This window comes from Phalangium opilio, unplaced genomic scaffold (assembly GCF_054372755.1).
Source record: "Phalangium opilio isolate 3A_F unplaced genomic scaffold, DU_Popi_V2 ptg001421l_1, whole genome shotgun sequence".
NCBI classification, from domain to species: domain Eukaryota; kingdom Metazoa; phylum Arthropoda; class Arachnida; order Opiliones; family Phalangiidae; genus Phalangium; species Phalangium opilio.
Genome location: NW_028324258.1, coordinates 3189626 through 3202615, shown reverse-complemented (window position 1 = coordinate 3202615; position 12990 = coordinate 3189626). Strand labels below are relative to the sequence as shown.

At 38.4% G+C, this 12990-nt stretch overlaps 5 non-coding genes and 36 pseudogenes across 5 annotated transcripts; all 41 read left to right on the top strand.

Annotated features, from left to right (window-relative positions):
• The first annotated feature begins 33 nt into the window (after nucleotides 1-33).
• Nucleotides 34-152, top strand: LOC149583612 (5S ribosomal RNA; annotated as a pseudogene).
• A 365-nt stretch (nucleotides 153-517) lies between these two features.
• Nucleotides 518-636, top strand: LOC149583611 (5S ribosomal RNA; annotated as a pseudogene).
• A 137-nt stretch (nucleotides 637-773) lies between these two features.
• On the top strand, nucleotides 774-892 carry LOC149583610 (5S ribosomal RNA; annotated as a pseudogene).
• Nucleotides 893-1029: 137 nt separating this feature from the next.
• LOC149583609 (5S ribosomal RNA) lies at nucleotides 1030-1149 on the top strand (annotated as a pseudogene).
• A 362-nt stretch (nucleotides 1150-1511) lies between these two features.
• On the top strand, nucleotides 1512-1630 carry LOC149583608 (5S ribosomal RNA; annotated as a pseudogene).
• Nucleotides 1631-1994: 364 nt separating this feature from the next.
• LOC149583607 (5S ribosomal RNA) lies at nucleotides 1995-2113 on the top strand (annotated as a pseudogene).
• Nucleotides 2114-2250: 137 nt separating this feature from the next.
• Nucleotides 2251-2369, top strand: LOC149583606 (5S ribosomal RNA; annotated as a pseudogene).
• A 137-nt stretch (nucleotides 2370-2506) lies between these two features.
• Nucleotides 2507-2625, top strand: LOC149583605 (5S ribosomal RNA; annotated as a pseudogene).
• Nucleotides 2626-2989: 364 nt separating this feature from the next.
• Nucleotides 2990-3108, top strand: LOC149583604 (5S ribosomal RNA; annotated as a pseudogene).
• Nucleotides 3109-3245: 137 nt separating this feature from the next.
• Nucleotides 3246-3364, top strand: LOC149583603 (5S ribosomal RNA; annotated as a pseudogene).
• Nucleotides 3365-3501: 137 nt separating this feature from the next.
• LOC149583602 (5S ribosomal RNA) lies at nucleotides 3502-3604 on the top strand (annotated as a pseudogene).
• A 137-nt stretch (nucleotides 3605-3741) lies between these two features.
• LOC149583601 (5S ribosomal RNA) lies at nucleotides 3742-3844 on the top strand (annotated as a pseudogene).
• A 122-nt stretch (nucleotides 3845-3966) lies between these two features.
• Nucleotides 3967-4085, top strand: LOC149583600 (5S ribosomal RNA; annotated as a pseudogene).
• Nucleotides 4086-4222: 137 nt separating this feature from the next.
• Nucleotides 4223-4341, top strand: LOC149583599 (5S ribosomal RNA; annotated as a pseudogene).
• A 136-nt stretch (nucleotides 4342-4477) lies between these two features.
• LOC149583598 (5S ribosomal RNA) lies at nucleotides 4478-4580 on the top strand (annotated as a pseudogene).
• Nucleotides 4581-4717: 137 nt separating this feature from the next.
• On the top strand, nucleotides 4718-4837 carry LOC149583597 (5S ribosomal RNA; annotated as a pseudogene).
• Nucleotides 4838-4974: 137 nt separating this feature from the next.
• On the top strand, nucleotides 4975-5077 carry LOC149583596 (5S ribosomal RNA; annotated as a pseudogene).
• A 122-nt stretch (nucleotides 5078-5199) lies between these two features.
• LOC149583595 (5S ribosomal RNA) lies at nucleotides 5200-5318 on the top strand (annotated as a pseudogene).
• A 363-nt stretch (nucleotides 5319-5681) lies between these two features.
• On the top strand, nucleotides 5682-5800 carry LOC149583594 (5S ribosomal RNA; annotated as a pseudogene).
• A 138-nt stretch (nucleotides 5801-5938) lies between these two features.
• On the top strand, nucleotides 5939-6057 carry LOC149583593 (5S ribosomal RNA; annotated as a pseudogene).
• A 136-nt stretch (nucleotides 6058-6193) lies between these two features.
• Nucleotides 6194-6296, top strand: LOC149583592 (5S ribosomal RNA; annotated as a pseudogene).
• A 137-nt stretch (nucleotides 6297-6433) lies between these two features.
• LOC149583591 (5S ribosomal RNA) lies at nucleotides 6434-6552 on the top strand. The gene has a single exon (XR_016380467.1). It is a non-coding gene; the product is annotated as a 5S ribosomal RNA (ribosomal RNA).
• A 377-nt stretch (nucleotides 6553-6929) lies between these two features.
• Nucleotides 6930-7048, top strand: LOC149583590 (5S ribosomal RNA). Its single transcript, XR_016380466.1, has one exon. It is a non-coding gene; the product is annotated as a 5S ribosomal RNA (ribosomal RNA).
• A 363-nt stretch (nucleotides 7049-7411) lies between these two features.
• LOC149583589 (5S ribosomal RNA) lies at nucleotides 7412-7530 on the top strand (annotated as a pseudogene).
• Nucleotides 7531-7667: 137 nt separating this feature from the next.
• Nucleotides 7668-7786, top strand: LOC149583588 (5S ribosomal RNA; annotated as a pseudogene).
• Nucleotides 7787-8150: 364 nt separating this feature from the next.
• LOC149583587 (5S ribosomal RNA) lies at nucleotides 8151-8269 on the top strand. Its single transcript, XR_016380491.1, has one exon. It is a non-coding gene; the product is annotated as a 5S ribosomal RNA (ribosomal RNA).
• A 136-nt stretch (nucleotides 8270-8405) lies between these two features.
• LOC149583586 (5S ribosomal RNA) lies at nucleotides 8406-8508 on the top strand (annotated as a pseudogene).
• Nucleotides 8509-8645: 137 nt separating this feature from the next.
• Nucleotides 8646-8764, top strand: LOC149583585 (5S ribosomal RNA). Its single transcript, XR_016380464.1, has one exon. It is a non-coding gene; the product is annotated as a 5S ribosomal RNA (ribosomal RNA).
• A 137-nt stretch (nucleotides 8765-8901) lies between these two features.
• Nucleotides 8902-9004, top strand: LOC149583584 (5S ribosomal RNA; annotated as a pseudogene).
• Nucleotides 9005-9127: 123 nt separating this feature from the next.
• LOC149583583 (5S ribosomal RNA) lies at nucleotides 9128-9246 on the top strand (annotated as a pseudogene).
• Nucleotides 9247-9383: 137 nt separating this feature from the next.
• LOC149583582 (5S ribosomal RNA) lies at nucleotides 9384-9503 on the top strand (annotated as a pseudogene).
• A 362-nt stretch (nucleotides 9504-9865) lies between these two features.
• Nucleotides 9866-9984, top strand: LOC149583581 (5S ribosomal RNA; annotated as a pseudogene).
• Nucleotides 9985-10349: 365 nt separating this feature from the next.
• LOC149583580 (5S ribosomal RNA) lies at nucleotides 10350-10468 on the top strand (annotated as a pseudogene).
• Nucleotides 10469-10605: 137 nt separating this feature from the next.
• LOC149583579 (5S ribosomal RNA) lies at nucleotides 10606-10724 on the top strand (annotated as a pseudogene).
• Nucleotides 10725-10861: 137 nt separating this feature from the next.
• Nucleotides 10862-10964, top strand: LOC149583578 (5S ribosomal RNA; annotated as a pseudogene).
• A 137-nt stretch (nucleotides 10965-11101) lies between these two features.
• Nucleotides 11102-11220, top strand: LOC149583577 (5S ribosomal RNA). Its single transcript, XR_016380463.1, has one exon. It is a non-coding gene; the product is annotated as a 5S ribosomal RNA (ribosomal RNA).
• Nucleotides 11221-11357: 137 nt separating this feature from the next.
• Nucleotides 11358-11460, top strand: LOC149583576 (5S ribosomal RNA; annotated as a pseudogene).
• Nucleotides 11461-11583: 123 nt separating this feature from the next.
• On the top strand, nucleotides 11584-11702 carry LOC149583575 (5S ribosomal RNA; annotated as a pseudogene).
• A 137-nt stretch (nucleotides 11703-11839) lies between these two features.
• LOC149583574 (5S ribosomal RNA) lies at nucleotides 11840-11959 on the top strand (annotated as a pseudogene).
• A 362-nt stretch (nucleotides 11960-12321) lies between these two features.
• Nucleotides 12322-12440, top strand: LOC149583573 (5S ribosomal RNA; annotated as a pseudogene).
• A 365-nt stretch (nucleotides 12441-12805) lies between these two features.
• On the top strand, nucleotides 12806-12924 carry LOC149583572 (5S ribosomal RNA; annotated as a pseudogene).
• The last annotated feature ends 66 nt before the right edge of the window (nucleotides 12925-12990 follow it).

The window sequence follows — 12990 nt, the reverse complement described above, 5'->3', positions numbered from 1 at the left end:
TTAATTAAATTCAAATTATTAACTAGCACTCTCGGCAACGGCTATATCACGCTGAATACACCGGTTCTCGTCCGATCACCGAAGTTAAGCAGCGTCGAGCGCAGTCAGTACTTGGGAGGGAGACCACTTAGGAACACTGCGTGCGGTTGGCTTTTTCACTTTTTTTTTTCCTCTTTTAAATTCCAATAGATATGAAAAAACCAAACATAATTTTCTTTTTGTTATTGTTTTAAAAAGATGAAGGTCAATTTGTCTCACTTAATTTAAATTCGAATTATTAACTAGCACTCTCAGCAACGGCCATATCACGCTGAAAACACCGGTTCTCGTCCGTTCACCGAAGTTAAGCAGCGTCGAGCGCAGTCAGTACTTGGGAACACAGCGTGCCGTTGGCTTTTTCCTTTTTGTTTCCTCTTTTAAATTCCACCAGATATGAAAAAAGCAAAAATATCTTCTTTTTGTTATTGTTTTATAAAGATGAAGTTTAATTGAATTCAAATTATTAACTAGCACTCTCGGCAACGGCCATATCATGCTGAATACACCGGTTCTCGTCCTATCACCGAAGTTAAGCGGCGTCGAGCGCAGTCAGTACTTGGGAGGCAGACCACTTGGGAACAGTGCGTGCCGTTGGCTTTTTCACTTTTTTTTACTCTTTTAAATTCCAATAGATATGAAAAAAGCAAATTTATTTTCTTTTTATTACTGTTTTAAAAAGATGAAGGTTAATTTGTCTCACTTAATTTAAATTCGAATTATTAACTAGCACTCTCGGCAACGGCCATATCGCGCTGAAAACACCGGTTCTAGTCCTATCACCGAAGATAAGAAGCGTCGAGCGCAGTCAGTACTTGGGAGGGAGACCACTTAGGAACACTGCGTGCCGTTGGCTTTTTCACTTTTTTTTCCTCTTTTAAATTCCAATAGATATGAAAAAAGCAAACTTATTTTCTTTTTGTTATTGTTTTAAAAAGATGAAGGTTAATTTGTCTCACGTAATATAAATTCGAATTATTAACTAGCACTTTCAGCAACGGCCATATCACGCTGAAAACACCGGTTCTCGTCCGATCACCGAAGTTAAGCAGCGTCGAGCGCAGTCAGTACTTGGGAGCGAGACCACTTTTGGAACACTGCGTGCCGTTGGCTTTTTCACTTTTTTTTCCACTTTTAAATTCCAATAGATATGAAAAAAGCAAACTTGTTTTCTTTTTGTTATTGTTTTAAAAAGATGAAGGTCAATTTGTCTCACTTAATTTAAATTCGAATTATTATCTAGCACTCTCAGCAACGGCCATATCACGCTGAAAACACCGGTTCTCGTCCGATCACCGAAGTTAAGCACCGTCGAGTGCAGTCAGTACTTGGGAACACAGCGTGCCGTTGGCTTTTTCCTTTTTGTTTCCTCTTTTAAATTCCACCAGATATGAAAAAAGCAAACATATCTTCTTTTTGATATTGTTTTATAAAGATGAACGTTAATTAAATTCAAATTATTAACTAGCACTCTCGGCAACGGCTATATCACGCTGAATACACCGGTTCTCGTCCGATCACCGAAGTTAAGCAGCGTCGAGCGCAGTCAGTACTTGGGAGGGAGACCACTTAGGAACACTGCGTGCGGTTGGCTTTTTCACTTTTTTTTTCCTCTTTTAAATTCCAATAGATATGAAAAAACCAAACATAATTTTCTTTTTGTTATTGTTTTAAAAAGATGAAGGTCAATTTGTCTCACTTAATTTAAATTCGAATTATTAACTAGCACTCTCAGCAACGGCCATATCACGCTGAAAACACCGGTTCTCGTCCGTTCACCGAAGTTAAGCAGCGTCGAGCGCAGTCAGTACTTGGGAACACAGCGTGCCGTTGGCTTTTTCCTTTTTGTTTCCTCTTTTAAATTCCACCAGATATGAAAAAAGCAAAAATATCTTCTTTTTGTTATTGTTTTATAAAGATGAAGTTTAATTGAATTCAAATTATTAACTAGCACTCTCGGCAACGGCCATATCATGCTGAATACACCGGTTCTCGTCCTATCACCGAAGTTAAGCGGCGTCGAGCGCAGTCAGTACTTGGGAGGCAGACCACTTGGGAACAGTGCGTGCCGTTGGCTTTTTCACTTTTTTTTACTCTTTTAAATTCCAATAGATATGAAAAAAGCAAATTTATTTTCTTTTTATTACTGTTTTAAAAAGATGAAGGTTAATTTGTCTCACTTAATTTAAATTCGAATTATTAACTAGCACTCTCGGCAACGGCCATATCGCGCTGAAAACACCGGTTCTAGTCCTATCACCGAAGATAAGAAGCGTCGAGCGCAGTCAGTACTTGGGAGGGAGACCACTTAGGAACACTGCGTGCCGTTGGCTTTTTCACTTTTTTTTCCTCTTTTAAATTCCAATAGATATGAAAAAAGCAAACTTATTTTCTTTTTGTTATTGTTTTAAAAAGATGAAGGTTAATTTGTCTCACGTAATATAAATTCGAATTATTAACTAGCACTTTCAGCAACGGCCATATCACGCTGAAAACACCGGTTCTCGTCCGATCACCGAAGTTAAGCAGCGTCGAGCGCAGTCAGTACTTGGGAGGGAGACCACTTAGGAACACTGCGTGCGGTTGGCTTTTTCACTTTTTTTTTCCTCTTTTAAATTCCAATAGATATGAAAAAACCAAACATAATTTTCTTTTTGTTATTGTTTTAAAAAGATGAAGGTCAATTTGTCTCACTTAATTTAAATTCGAATTATTAACTAGCACTCTCAGCAACGGCCATATCACGCTGAAAACACCGGTTCTCGTCCGTTCACCGAAGTTAAGCAGCGTCGAGCGCAGTCAGTACTTGGGAACACAGCGTGCCGTTGGCTTTTTCCTTTTTGTTTCCTCTTTTAAATTCCACCAGATATGAAAAAAGCAAAAATATCTTCTTTTTGTTATTGTTTTATAAAGATGAAGTTTAATTGAATTCAAATTATTAACTAGCACTCTCGGCAACGGCCATATCATGCTGAATACACCGGTTCTCGTCCTATCACCGAAGTTAAGCGGCGTCGAGCGCAGTCAGTACTTGGGAGGCAGACCACTTGGGAACAGTGCGTGCCGTTGGCTTTTTCACTTTTTTTTACTCTTTTAAATTCCAATAGATATGAAAAAAGCAAATTTATTTTCTTTTTATTACTGTTTTAAAAAGATGAAGGTTAATTTGTCTCACTTAATTTAAATTCGAATTATTAACTAGCACTCTCGGCAACGGCCATATCGCGCTGAAAACACCGGTTCTAGTCCTATCACCGAAGATAAGAAGCGTCGAGCGCAGTCAGTACTTGGGAGGGAGACCACTTAGGAACACTGCGTGCCGTTGGCTTTTTCACTTTTTTTTCCTCTTTTAAATTCCAATAGATATGAAAAAAGCAAACTTATTTTCTTTTTGTTATTGTTTTAAAAAGATGAAGGTTAATTTGTCTCACGTAATATAAATTCGAATTATTAACTAGCACTTTCAGCAACGGCCATATCACGCTGAAAACACCGGTTCTCGTCCGATCACCGAAGTTAAGCAGCGTCGAGCGCAGTCAGTACTTGGGAGCACTGCGTGCCGTTGGCTTTTTCCTTTTTCTTTCCTCTTTTAAATTCCAACAGATATGAAAAAACCAAACATAATTTTCTTTTTGTTATTGTTTTAAAAAGATGAAGGTTAATTTTCTCACTTAATTTAAATTCAAATTATTAACTAGCACTCTCGGCAACGGCCATATCATGCTGAAAACACCGGTTCTCGTCCGATCACCGAAGTTAAGCAGCGTCGAGCGCAGTCAGTACTTGGGAACACAGCGTGCCGTTGGCTTTTTCCTTTTTGTTTCCTCTTTTAAATTCCACCAGATATGAAAAAAGCAAAAATATCTTCTTTTTGTTATTGTTTTATAAAGATGAAGTTTAATTGAATTCAAATTATTAACTAGCACTCTCGGCAACGGCCATATCATGCTGAATACACCGGTTCTCGTCCTATCACCGAAGTTAAGCGGCGTCGAGCGCAGTCAGTACTTGGGAGGCAGACCACTTGGGAACAGTGCGTGCCGTTGGCTTTTTCACTTTTTTTTACTCTTTTAAATTCCAATAGATATGAAAAAAGCAAACTTGTTTTCTTTTTATTACTGTTTTAAAAAGATGAAGGTTAATTTGTCTCACTTAATTTAAATTCGAATTATTAACTAGCACTCTCGGCAACGGCCATATCGCGCTGAAAACACCGGTTCTAGTCCTATCACCGAAGATAAGAAGCGTCGAGCGCAGTCAGTACTTGGGAGGGAGACCACTTAGGAACACTGCGTGCCGTTGGCTTTTTCACTTTTTTTCCTCTTTTAAATTCCAATAGATATGAAAAAAGCAAACTTATTTTCTTTTTGTTATTGTTTTAAAAAGATGAAGGTTAATTTGTCTCACGTAATATAAATTCGAATTATTAACTAGCACTTTCAGCAACGGCCATATCACGCTGAAAACACCGGTTCTCGTCCGATCACCGAAGTTAAGCAGCGTCGAGCGCAGTCAGTACTTGGGAGCACTGCGTGCCGTTGGCTTTTTCCTTTTTCTTTCCTCTTTTAAATTCCAACAGATATGAAAAAACCAAACATAATTTTCTTTTTGTTATTGTTTTAAAAAGATGAAGGTTAATTTTCTCACTTAATTTAAATTCAAATTATTAACTAGCACTCTCGGCAACGGCCATATCATGCTGAAAACACCGGTTCTCGTCCGATCACCGAAGTTAAGCAGCGTCGAGCGCAGTCAGTACTTGGGAGCGAGACCACTTTTGGAACACTGCGTGCCGTTGGCTTTTTCACTTTTTTTTCCACTTTTAAATTCCAATAGATATGAAAAAAGCAAACTTGTTTTCTTTTTGTTATTGTTTTAAAAAGATGAAGGTCAATTTGTCTCACTTAATTTAAATTCGAATTATTATCTAGCACTCTCAGCAACGGCCATATCACGCTGAAAACACCGGTTCTCGTCCGATCACCGAAGTTAAGCAGCGTCGAGCGCAGTCAGTACTTGGGAACACAGCGTGCCGTTGGCTTTTTCCTTTTTGTTTCCTCTTTTAAATTCCACCAGATATGAAAAAAGCAAACATATCTTCTTTTTGATATTGTTTTATAAAGATGAATGTTAATTAAATTCAAGTTATTAACTAGCACTCTCGGCAACGGCTATATCACGCTGAATACACCGGTTCTCGTCCGATCACCGAAGTTAAGCAGCGTCGAGCGCAGTCAGTACTTGGGAGGGAGACCACTTAGGAATACTGCGTGCGGTTGGCTTTTTCACTTTTTTTTCCTCTTTTAAATTCCAATAGATATGAAAAAACCAAACATAATTTTCTTTTTGTTATTGTTTTAAAAAGATGAAGGTCAATTTGTCTCACTTAATTTAAATTCGAATTATTAACTAGCACTCTCAGCAACGGCCATATCACGCTGAAAACACCGGTTCTCGTCCGTTCACCGAAGTTAAGCAGCGTCGAGCGCAGTCAGTACTTGGGAACACAGCGTGCCGTTGGCTTTTTCCTTTTTGTTTCCTCTTTTAAATTCCACCAGATATGAAAAAAGCAAAAATATCTTCTTTTTGTTATTGTTTTATAAAGATGAAGTTTAATTGAATTCAAATTATTAACTAGCACTCTCGGCAACGGCCATATCATGCTGAATACACCGGTTCTCGTCCGATCACCGAAGTTAAGCGGCGTCGAGCGCAGTCAGTACTTGGGAGGCAGACCACTTGGGAACAGTGCGTGCCGTTGGCTTTTTCACTTTTTTTTTACTCTTTTAAATTCCAATAGATAAGAAAAAAGCAAACTTATTTTCTTTTTATTACTGTTTTAAAAAGATGAAGGTTAATTTGTCTCACTTAATTTAAATTCGAATTATTAACTAGCACTCTCGGCAACGGCCATATCGCGCTGAAAACACCGGTTCTAGTCCTATCACCGAAGATAAGAAGCGTCGAGCGCAGTCAGTACTTGGGAGGGAGACCACTTAGGAACACTGCGTGCCGTTGGCTTTTTCACTTTTTTTCCTCTTTTAAAATCCAATAGATATGAAAAAAGCAAACTTATTTTCTTTTTGTTATTGTTTTAAAAAGATGAAGGTTAATTTGTCTCACGTAATATAAATTCGAATTATTAACTAGCACTTTCAGCAACGGCCATATCACGCTGAAAACACCGGTTCTCGTCCGATCACCGAAGTTAAGCAGCGTCGAGCGCAGTCAGTACTTGGGAGCACTGCGTGCCGTTGGCTTTTTCCTTTTTCTTTCCTCTTTTAAATTCCAACAGATATGAAAAAACCAAACATAATTTTCTTTTTGTTATTGTTTTAAAAAGATGAAGGTTAATTTTCTCACTTAATTTAAATTCGAATTATTAACTAGCACTCTCGGCAACGGCCATATCATGCTGAATACACCGGTTCTCGTCCGATCACCGAAGTTAAGCAGCGTCGAGCGCAGTCAGTACTTCGGAGGGAGACCACTTAGGAACACTGCGTGCCGTTGGCTTTTTCACTTTTTTTTCCTCTTTTAAATTCCAATAGATATGAAAAAAGCAAACTTATTTTCTTTTTGTTACTGTTTTAAAAAGATGAAGGTTAATTTGTCTCACGTAATATAAATTCGAATTATTAACTAGCACTCTCAGCAACGGCCATATCACGCTGAAAACTACGGTTCTCGTCCGAGCACCGAAGTTAAGCAGCGTCGAGCGCAGTCAGTACTTGGGAGCACTGCGTGCCGTTGGCTTTTTCCTTTTTCTTTCCTCTTTTAAATTCCAACAGATATGAAAAAACCAAACATAATTTTCTTTTTGTTATTGTTTTAAAAAGATGAAGGTTAATTTTCTCACTTAATTTAAATTCGAATTATTAACTAGCACTCTCGGCAACGGCCATATCATGCTGAATACACCGGTTCTCGTCCGATCACCGAAGTTAAGCAGCGTCGAGCGCAGTCAGTACTTCGGAGGGAGACCACTTAGGAACACTGCGTGCCGTTGGCTTTTTCACTTTTTTTTCCTCTTTTAAATTCCAATAGATATGAAAAAAGCAAACTTATTTTCTTTTTGTTACTGTTTTAAAAAGATGAAGGTTAATTTGTCTCACGTAATATAAATTCGAATTATTAACTAGCACTCTCAGCAACGGCCATATCACGCTGAAAACTACGGTTCTCGTCCGAGCACCGAAGTTAAGCAGCGTCGAGCGCAGTCAGTACTTGGGAGCACTGCGTGCCGTTGGCTTTTTCCTTTTTGTTTCCTCTTTTAAATTCCAACAGATATGAAAAAAGCAAACATAATTTTCTTTTTGTTATTGTTTTATAAAGATGAACGTTAATTAAATTCAAATTATTAACTAGCACTCTCGGCAACGGCTATATCACGCTGAATACACCGGTTCTCGTCCGATGACCGAAGTTAAGCAGCGACGAGAGCAGTCAGTACTTGGGAGGGAGACCACTTACGAACACTGCGTGCCGTTGGCTTTTTCACTTTTTTTTCCTCTTTTAAATTCCAATAGATATGAAAAAAGCATACTTATTTTCTTTTTGTTATTGTTTTAAAAAGATGAAGGTTAATTTGTCTCACGTAATATAAATTCGAATTATTAACTAGCACTCTAGGCAACGGCCATATCACGCTGAAAACACCGGTTCTCGTCCGATCACCGAAGTTAAGCTGCGTCGAGCGCAGTCAGTACTTGGGAGCGAGACCACTTAGGAACACTGCGTGCGGTTGGCTTTTTCACTTTTTTTTTCCTCTTTTAAATTCCAATAGATATGAAAAAACCAAACATAATTTTCTTTTTGTTATTGTTTTAAAAAGATGAAGGTCAATTTGTCTCACTTAATTTAAATTCGAATTATTAACTAGCACTCTCAGCAACGGCCATATCACGCTGAAAACACCGGTTCTCGTCTGTTCACCGAAGTTAAGCAGCGTCGAGCGCAGTCAGTACTTGGGAACACAGCGTGCCGTTGGCTTTTTCCTTTTTGTTTCCTCTTTTAAATTCCACCAGATATGAAAAAAGCAAAAATATCTTCTTTTTGTTATTGTTTTATAAAGATGAAGTTTAATTGAATTCAAATTATTAACTAGCACTCTCGGCAACGGCCATATCATGCTGAATACACCGGTTCTCGTCCGATCACCGAAGTTAAGCGGCGTCGAGCGCAGTCAGTACTTGGGAGGGAGACCACTTAGGAACACTGCGTGCCGTTGGCTTTTTCACTTTTTTTCCTCTTTTAAAATCCAATAGATATGAAAAAAGCAAACTTATTTTCTTTTTGTTATTGTTTTAAAAAGATGAAGGTTAATTTGTCTCACGTAATATAAATTCGAATTATTAACTAGCACTTTCAGCAACGGCCATATCACGCTGAAAACACCGGTTCTCGTCCGATCACCGAAGTTAAGCAGCGTCGAGCGCAGTCAGTACTTGGGAGCACTGCGTGCCGTTGGCTTTTTCCTTTTTCTTTCCTCTTTTAAATTCCAACAGATATGAAAAAACCAAACATAATTTTCTTTTTGTTATTGTTTTAAAAAGATGAAGGTTAATTTTCTCACTTAATTTAAATTCGAATTATTAACTAGCACTCTCGGCAACGGCCATATCATGCTGAATACACCGGTTCTCGTCCGATCACCGAAGTTAAGCAGCGTCGAGCGCAGTCAGTACTTCGGAGGGAGACCACTTAGGAACACTGCGTGCCGTTGGCTTTTTCACTTTTTTTTCCTCTTTTAAATTCCAATAGATATGAAAAAAGCAAACTTATTTTCTTTTTGTTACTGTTTTAAAAAGATGAAGGTTAATTTGTCTCACGTAATATAAATTCGAATTATTAACTAGCACTCTCAGCAACGGCCATATCACGCTGAAAACTACGGTTCTCGTCCGATCACCGAAGTTAAGCAGCGTCGAGCGCAGTCAGTACTTGGGAGCACTGCGTGCCGTTGGCTTTTTCCTTTTTGTTTCCTCTTTTAAATTCCAACAGATATGAAAAAAGCAAACATAATTTTCTTTTTGTTATTGTTTTATAAAGATGAACGTTAATTAAATTCAAATTATTAACTAGCACTCTCGGCAACGGCTATATCACGCTGAATACACCGGTTCTCGTCCGATGACCGAAGTTAAGCAGCGACGAGAGCAGTCAGTACTTGGGAGGGAGACCACTTACGAACACTGCGTGCCGTTGGCTTTTTCACTTTTTTTTCCTCTTTTAAATTCCAATAGATATGAAAAAAGCATACTTATTTTCTTTTTGTTATTGTTTTAAAAAGATGAAGGTTAATTTGTCTCACGTAATATAAATTCGAATTATTAACTAGCACTCTAGGCAACGGCCATATCACGCTGAAAACACCGGTTCTCGTCCGATCACCGAAGTTAAGCTGCGTCGAGCGCAGTCAGTACTTGGGAGCGAGACCACTTTTGGAACACTGCGTGCCGTTGGCTTTTTCACTTTTTTTTCCACTTTTAAATTCCAATAGATATGAAAAAAGCAAACTTGTTTTCTTTTTGTTATTGTTTTAAAAAGATGAAGGTCAATTTGTCTCACTTAATTTAAATTCGAATTATTATCTAGCACTCTCAGCAACGGCCGTATCACGCTGAAAACACCGGTTCTCGTCCGATCACCGAAGTTAAGCAGCGTCGAGTGCAGTCAGTACTTGGGAACACAGCGTGCCGTTGGCTTTTTCCTTTTTGTTTCCTCTTTTAAATTCCACCAGATATGAAAAAAGCAAACATATCTTCTTTTTGATATTGTTTTATAAAGATGAACGTTAATTAAATTCAAATTATTAACTAGCACTCTCGGCAACGGCTATATCACGCTGAATACACCGGTTCTCGTCCGATCACCGAAGTTAAGCAGCGTCGAGCGCAGTCAGTACTTGGGAGGGAGACCACTTAGGAACACTGCGTGCGGTTGGCTTTTTCACTTTTTTTTTTCCTCTTTTAAATTCCAATAGATATGAAAAAACCAAACATAATTTTCTTTTTGTTATTGTTTTAAAAAGATGAAGGTCAATTTGTCTCACTTAATTTAAATTCGAATTATTAACTAGCACTCTCAGCAACGGCCATATCACGCTGAAAACACCGGTTCTCGTCTGTTCACCGAAGTTAAGCAGCGTCGAGCGCAGTCAGTACTTGGGAACACAGCGTGCCGTTGGCTTTTTCCTTTTTGTTTCCTCTTTTAAATTCCACCAGATATGAAAAAAGCTAAAATATCTTCTTTTTGTTATTGTTTTATAAAGATGAAGTTTAATTGAATTCAAATTATTAACTAGCACTCTCGGCAACGGCCATATCATGCTGAATACACCGGTTCTCGTCCGATCACCGAAGTTAAGCGGCGTCGAGCGCAGTCAGTACTTGGGAGGCAGACCACTTGGGAACAGTGCGTGCCGTTGGCTTTTTCACTTTTTTTTACTCTTTTAAATTCCAATAGATATGAAAAAAGCAAACTTATTTTCTTTTTATTACTGTTTTAAAAAGATGAAGGTTAATTTGTCTCACTTAATTTAAATTCGAATTATTAACTAGCACCCTCGGCAACGGCCATATCGCGCTGAAAACACCGGTTCTAGTCCTATCACCGAAGATAAGAAGCGTCGAGCGCAGTCAGTACTTGGGAGGGAGACCACTTAGGAACACTGCGTGCCGTTGGCTTTTTCACTTTTTTTTCCTCTTTTAAATTCCAATAGATATGAAAAAAGCAAACTTATTTTCTTTTTGTTATTGTTTTAAAAAGATGAAGGTTAATTTGTCTCACGTAATGTAAATTCGAATTATTAACTAGCACTTTCAGCAACGGCCATATCACGCTGAAAACACCGGTTCTCGTCCGATCACCGAAGTTAAGCAGCGTCGAGCGCAGTCAGTACTTGGGAGCACTGCGTGCCGTTGGCTTTTTCCTTTTTCTTTCCTCTTTTAAATTCCAACAGATATGAAAAAACCAAACATAATTTTCTTTTTGTTATTGTTTTAAAAAGATGAAGGTTAATTTTCTCACTTAATTTAAATTCGAATTATTAACTAGCACTCTCGGCAACGGCCATATCATGCTGAATACACCGGTTCTCGTCCGATCACCGAAGTTAAGCAGCGTCGAGCGCAGTCAGTACTTCGGAGGGAGACCACTTAGGAACACTGCGTGCCGTTGGCTTTTTCACTTTTTTTTCCTCTTTTAAATTCCAATAGATATGAAAAAAGCAAACTTATTTTCTTTTTGTTACTGTTTTAAAAAGATGAAGGTTAATTTGTCTCACGTAATATAAATTCGAATTATTAACTAGCACTCTCAGCAACGGCCATATCACGCTGAAAACTACGGTTCTCGTCCGATCACCGAAGTTAAGCAGCGTCGAGCGCAGTCAGTACTTGGGAGCACTGCGTGCCGTTGGCTTTTTCCTTTTTGTTTCCTCTTTTAAATTCCAACAGATATGAAAAAAGCAAACATAATTTTCATTTTGTTATTGTTTTATAAAGATGAACGTTAATTAAATTCAAATTATTAACTAGCACTCTCGGCAACGGCTATATCACGCTGAATACACCGGTTCTCGTCCGATGACCGAAGTTAAGCAGCGACGAGAGCAGTCAGTACTTGGGAGGGAGACCACTTACGAACACTGCGTGCCGTTGGCTTTTTCACTTTTTTTTCCTCTTTTAAATTCCAATAGATATGAAAAAAGCATACTTATTTTCTTTTTGTTATTGTTTTAAAAAGATGAAGGTTAATTTGTCTCACGTAATATAAATTCGAATTATTAACTAGCACTCTAGGCAACGGCCATATCACGCTGAAAACACCGGTTCTCGTCCGATCACCGAAGTTAAGCTGCGTCGAGCGCAGTCAGTACTTGGGAGCGAGACCACTTTTGGAACACTGCGTGCCGTTGGCTTTTTCACTTTTTTTTCCACTTTTAAATTCCAATAGATATGAAAAAAGCAAACTTGTTTTCTTTTTGTTATTGTTTTAAAAAGATGAAGGTCAATTTGTCTCACTTAATTTAAATTCGAATTATTATCTAGCACTCTCAGCAACGGCCGTATCACGCTGAAAACACCGGTTCTCGTCCGATCACCGAAGTTAAGCAGCGTCGAGTGCAGTCAGTACTTGGGAACACAGCGTGCCGTTGGCTTTTTCCTTTTTGTTTCCTCTTTTAAATTCCACCAGATATGAAAAAAGCAAACATATCTTCTTTTTGATATTGTTTTATAAAGATGAACGTTAATTAAATTCAAATTATTAACTAGCACTTTCGGCAACGGCTATATCACGCTGAATACACCGGTTCTCGTCCGATCACCGAAGTTAAGCAGCGTCGAGCGCAGTCAGTACTTGGGAGGGAGACCACTTAGGAACACTGCGTGCGGTTGGCTTTTTCACTTTTTTTTTTCCTCTTTTAAATTCCAATAGATATGAAAAAACCAAACATAATTTTCTTTTTGTTATTGTTTTAAAAAGATGAAGGTCAATTTGTCTCACTTAATTTAAATTCGAATTATTAACTAGCACTCTCAGCAACGGCCATATCACGCTGAAAACACCGGTTCTCGTCTGTTCACCGAAGTTAAGCAGCGTCGAGCGCAGTCAGTACTTGGGAACACAGCGTGCCGTTGGCTTTTTCCTTTTTGTTTCCTCTTTTAAATTCCACCAGATATGAAAAAAGCTAAAATATCTTCTTTTTGTTATTGTTTTATAAAGATGAAGTTTAATTGAATTCAAATTATTAACTAGCACTCTCGGCAACGGCCATATCATGCTGAATACACCGGTTCTCGTCCGATCACCGAAGTTAAGCGGCGTCGAGCGCAGTCAGTACTTGGGAGGCAGACCACTTGGGAACAGTGCGTGCCGTTGGCTTTTTCACTTTTTTTTACTCTTTTAAATTCCAATAGATATGAAAAAAGCAAACTTATTTTCTTTTTA